Consider the following 6,000-nt stretch of genomic DNA (forward strand, 5'->3'; position numbering starts at 1 on the left):
CCGTTCCTCTGAAGATGAAAGACATTTTACTTCTTAATTACTTCCTATGCTTTTGAACAAAACAATGTCAAGGGTAAGAGAAAATGAACAGCATTTTATTACAGCAGGCTAGTTGGCTTTAGGCTATTGCAAACAGCCTTACTAAGCATGCTGACAGACAGGATGCTTCCAAAAAATACAGGTCCTGAGTTTGCTCTAAGACTTTTCTCTCAATTCCAGTAAAGAGAGACCTGATTTTGTCCCTATTGTGGCTCATATTTTTAATACTTTAAACAAGATAATGATAGTGTATATAAATTAAAGCCTAAAAGCTTAAAAGAGAAGTCTACAGATGATTTGTATCATTTAAATATTCACATTACTTCTTAGAGCTGTCAGATCAACTGTAAGGTTCTAACAGATCAGCTGTTTAAGCAAACTGGAAAAAATGTTTAGAAGAGCAGCTATTTGTGCTTCCTGTACTACTTTTCTGCTGTCAGATAATTAGCTAAGCAATGCAGCATGTATAAAAACCTCTGTCATCAGAAGAAACTAAGAAATAAATGTGAGATGCTTTGGTTCATCTTTTATTATAAAGAAATATAGGCTAAAGAAAAATGCCATTCCTTTTGGTATGATTTGGTGTTGGGGTTTTTCTCTTTTATGTTCAAACTCATGAATTCTAAAAAAACTATAGAATAAAAGTATAATAGTGCATCTGAAAAATGCAATTTACAAGATGAATAGCAAAAGGAGGCACCATATGTGTTAATCACAAATAAAATTATTCAGCATATTTTGCTTTTTGCCTTCCTAGAAAATAAGATGGGAAAATATATCAGTTTCCTTTCCATAACAGAAAACAAGTGAATAAAAAGATACTGAAAGCAATTAAGGCATATCTGGATCAAAGCTTTAGCAAGTACAATTTTACTTTAAACTGCATTGCTCTGCTTCCTGGCTGAACAACCATTTCTATTTCATAATGACACCATCTCTTATCTTCTACAAAAAGAACTTTTTAAGATAGAGTAGTAAAACAGAATACTTCTTCTCATATTTCTTTAAAAATGTGTCATGTAGAGTGAATGAATGACTTGAAAAAGAAGCCCAGGATCAATTGCTTACTTTTTTTATAACTCATTCCCTTATTCTTGAGTGACGATATTCTTGAGTGACGAATTCTAGATGACGATATTTTATATGTAGGTTTGTCCTAATTAACAAGTTTCAGATGTGTTTAAGGCAAAATAAGTCAATATTTGTCCTGCTCTGATCATCAGACTGTAGTGCATGGACTGCCAGATGATCAGTAGAGATAAGGTTCAAGCCTGGTATTAGTATTTGGACAAGACTCAAAAGAAAATGGTCGATTTTTTTTCTGGATATACTACTTTTATTTCAAGTCATATTGGTAAAAGTCAAATTACTCACAGTGCACTGTGTCCCTTTTGGTCCAGCTACAGAAATACAAAAGCAACACTTCACTCTGTCCTACAAATTTCTGGGCAGCCTCTCCTTCCTTCCCCTGCTCTGTTCTGTAACAAAAAAGGTATGTGTTTTTGGAAAGTGATCGTGGGGAGGAGACAAAAAAGGAGGAGGAAGGCCTTGGGCACTGTCTCCCACAAGGACAACATGAAATTAGCCCTGCCTCTTGGCCTAAGAGTGTTTGCCTTCTAACAAGCCATCTGAAATGGTCAGCCTTTTACCTTCCAGACAGGAGAGGAAGCACTTTTACCCATCTGAGAATAGCTGCACTAGATTATCCTAAACAATAAGCTAGATTTGTACTGTGTTGTGTCAACACTTTCTGATTTTACAATGGGAATGGAAGCAAATCCCACAGCTTTTGAATGGGAAGTGAAAGGAATTTCATCACTACAAATATTTCATATAAAAAGTCCTCTTGGGTGCCCAGGAATACAGGAGATCTGAAATATCAGTCTTTAATGCTCTTAACAGAGCTTTGTCCATTTAATGCAGGAGTTAACTTTGGCAGGTTGCAGGCTGAATGTATTATTGTATTGTGAGAAACAGGTTTGCAGTGGCAAAAAAATTGCCAGATTTCTACTTCCCACACTTGAATGTTGCTGAATCTCTGCAAGTTTGCATTCCAGAGTGGTAGTTCTTCCCTTTGAGTCATTTTTTATTACACCCAAACATCTCTTGAAAGTTTCTGACGTACTAAGATCTACAACACTGAAAGTCCTCTGGCACAAGAGATCCCCAGCACCTTAAACTTTGGTGTCACAGCATATTGGCAAGCAGTCTTTGCTCAAGGCATAGCTACTTCCACAGTTCTTCCCTCCACAAAGAAAATATTTACCTTCATAAACTACAGTGAGCTATTTCTGTTCTTATATGGCTGCTGAACTGTTTCTTACTTCTTGTCAAAGAGTATATTCTGTTAAGATACTTCAAGCATCTAAAAAAGGCATTAAAAGCACACACAAATCCAGTAGATCTATTTTTATAGGTCAGCAAACAAATTAAACTAACCCAAATTAAAACTATGTTCCATCCAGATTAATGGTGGGGAAGGAAGTGGAGGCCCATCACCCTACAAACCTTGTTGAATGTCATCACAGAATGATCTGTAGTGCCATTACAACTTTTCACAAGGTTCCTGGTAGGATGCCATACAGGTGAAATTGCAGCCAGGAAAAAAGGAAAACCAAGATTTCTGTCCATTTTGTGACTGACACTGCCATTTTTACAGAGCTCAGCTGCAAGGTGAGAGATGTCTGGCCATGTTATATCTCCTCTGAAAACCTAAATCTCAACATTATGATGGTACAAAGCCCTTTCAGATAATTAAATGGTACATAATGTTGAAGCACTCAGACTGCTCAAAACTAATTGAGACAGAAAATGGCAGCAGGTACATTTCAATGCCAATAAACGAGAAATGTAGAAAACCTAAACTGTGTGTGAAACCTAATGCTGAGTGTGGAACTGACAAGTGAAACTCAGGAAAGGCAACCTGAAATAATCTCAGAGGGAGTCAGAAACTCATGGCTCACCATACAGTAGCTTCTAGAATGTATCAGTTGAATGCCATCAGGAAGGTTATTGAGAGAAAGGTTTTAAAAAATTTTTTTGCAAGAAAAATTTTGGTTTTAGCACAGTACTGGTACTGTGTGCACTCAAGTTCTTGGCAGTTCAGAAAGGATCATTATAGAAATAACAAAGAGAGAGACAACTCAAGTGACCAAGGGTATTATCTAGAACATCTGCCACCTGGGGAAAGGTTAAGAGGACTAGGGCTCCTCAATTTGCAGACATCAGGGCAGTGAATAGTAAGATATCATACCCCAAAATACTAAAAAGACCTGTGAAAGACTGACTCCCAAACCTCCTCTGCTTCCTCTTCAGAAAATGTGCTCTAAATTCAAAGATCCTGCTTTATCTGTCCAGTGAATACTGAACTATTCACAGATAAAATCCATACACTGAGAAGATGCTGTTTCAGAATGCTCCCTATTCCCAAGACCAGAGTAATCAAATCTACTCCAGTTGTGATACAAGTTAGAAAGAAAAGGCTTTTGAGAACTGTGAAATCCTCAGCTGGATCTTTAAATAATTTGCAGCAGGCAGAAGAAGGAAATGTGTCTTCCTCTGTTTTACAAAGGGACACTCACAAGTAAGCATGGAAGCTTATGAACATACCCAGGCTGATGAAATCACCCCTCCCACATGGACACAAAATGTAAGAGCTGAAACTGGGTCTCCAGAAGTTTAGCATTTCCACCAGTGATTGGCTTTAAGACTTTATTTTTATTGCTCTAATTATTGCTGTTTAGGTTATATCCTCATGGTAGCTCTTGCAGACCATCTGTGTTATGTGCTAATAGCTAATAAACTCAAGACTGTAAAAAAACAAACTTCAGGATCTTCCTCTCCTTGCACCATGTTTTAAGCTATACACAGAACCTGGGAGAGTTTTAGGTAAGACAGCAGAGGAAAAGCCAATATCTGTTCCTACTCTTTTATGACTAGCAACATCACATTTACTGCCAGACCATCAGACTGGAGGAAATGAAAATGCAGCATTTTTACTCCCTGTTTTTACACTGAATACACTAAGTGGAATGATTTTGATCTAATGTAGTAAAGAGGCCTGATTGATGTAATTTTTAATTTTAAAACTTAGTTTTCTGCTTCTGAGTGCACACACACACTCACTAATTAACTTGAACAGCAGTTTATTAGACCAGTTTTGACTCTGCCCATTTAATGAACAAAATCCAATCAACCACCCTGTTAGTGTAAATGGAAAATACATGTCTGCAAGAATGATAAATAACTGATTGCCATAGTGATTAGCATAACAGGCCTTGTGGAAAGCTATTTGGCATTCAGCTCTCACTAGCACAATTTAAGGATTGATACAAGCCTTGCTGTACTTTGTATTGGACGTGCAGCTGATTTAAATAGGAAGACATCTTTCTAGATCTGGTGACTGACATTTTCATTTTAAACCTTTACATTTCTGTTTATAAGAAAATGAATCATATTTTTCAAACTGCTGTGGGTGTTTTCACATAAAACATGTTTGGTTCATTCCACTGAAAAAAAATCCCAACCACTCTTGGTGGTCCCAGATGCTCCAAGCACTACTGCTGAGCTGAACGAACCTCAGGAAAGCTGTGCTGACTCACACTTAAGCAACCTGTTAAATCTGTGTGCCCTACTCTGGAAGTTTTTAGACCCTCTGTATACTTCAACTATCTGAGCTAGAAACATCCAGAAATTAATTTAATCAGATGACTCCTTTGATTTAAAAAAAAAAATAGATAACATTTTGAATACACTTGAGGTGATTTTAAATGCTGCTAATAGATAACAGGATATCTATATTTGAAAAATGGACAGTTCAGCTACTTTCTTTAGCTATTTATCTTTCATTGCAGTTAGGATGTGCTTTACTATATTAATATTTTTAATATATTCAGTTGTTCAAAATCCCCTTCAGATACAAAATAAATTTGGGAAGCTCTGCAGGGGATGTCATGCCTGTCACAGAATTGGCCAAATCCTGGACTGCAAGGTCCTGGGTCACTGTCTCAGACTGGGTCAATACAGCTGCATTGAGTGATTCTTCTATCACACAAATGGATGGATTGACTTAGACTAAAAAAGTTGAGTTGAAAACGAAGTACATCTAAATTCTGCAAGTTAATATGAAGAGATTGAAATAACTGATTACTCCAAGCAACTCATATTTTCAAATTACCCTGTAAATTTAAAGGAGGCACACCTTAAAGAGGGACACAGTGAAATCCAGGAGAAAAAGAAATAACCTCTTGAGGTACCACAGATGCAAAAGGGGCAAAAGAAAAAGAGTTGAACTGTTCCTTGAGTTCCTAAGAATGAGAACTGGAATCATTCCCAGGAAACACAGAATTTAAATAAAAATATTGCACTCAGTGTTTTCAAAATCTTGGTTTTATCCATAGCAGCACCTATATGCACATGCAAATTGTTAATTCAAGGAATACAGATATGAAACTGGGATCTCACTGATCATACATCTGGTGCAAATAAGAGTGAGAAACGAATGCAGGGAAGTATAAAAAAAGAAACTTTAACATCTCCACTCTTCCAAAGTACATAATTTTAAATCTTAGAAATTGCGTTACACTAGCTAGAAGATAAGAAAAATTCAGCAAAACAGGAATGAAATTAAATGCCTTTCTGGGAAATTTGAAATGCCTCTTGGATATCCTTCTCTTGTTAAATATTCATGGAAGACACACCAGATAACTACAGGATTCTGTGTGCAAGCTCTCCTGTCCTTCTTGCCTGTGCATCTCACTCTAAATTGTCAGTCACAGGAAAGAAAGGTCAATAAAAGGTTCCCTCTGCTCATGACCTCTTTCATGCCTGAAGGGTGAAAACAACTTCACCAACCAGTAATTCTGAGCTGACTGAAGACAAAACCCTGACCTTCCTTCTGTCCCTCAACCCCAGCACCAACCTGAGCAGCTGCTGAGAAGCAATGCTTCCATTTGCTGCATT

This window comes from Erithacus rubecula, assembly GCF_903797595.1.
Source record: "Erithacus rubecula genome assembly, chromosome: 1".
Lineage (NCBI taxonomy): Eukaryota > Metazoa > Chordata > Aves > Passeriformes > Muscicapidae > Erithacus > Erithacus rubecula.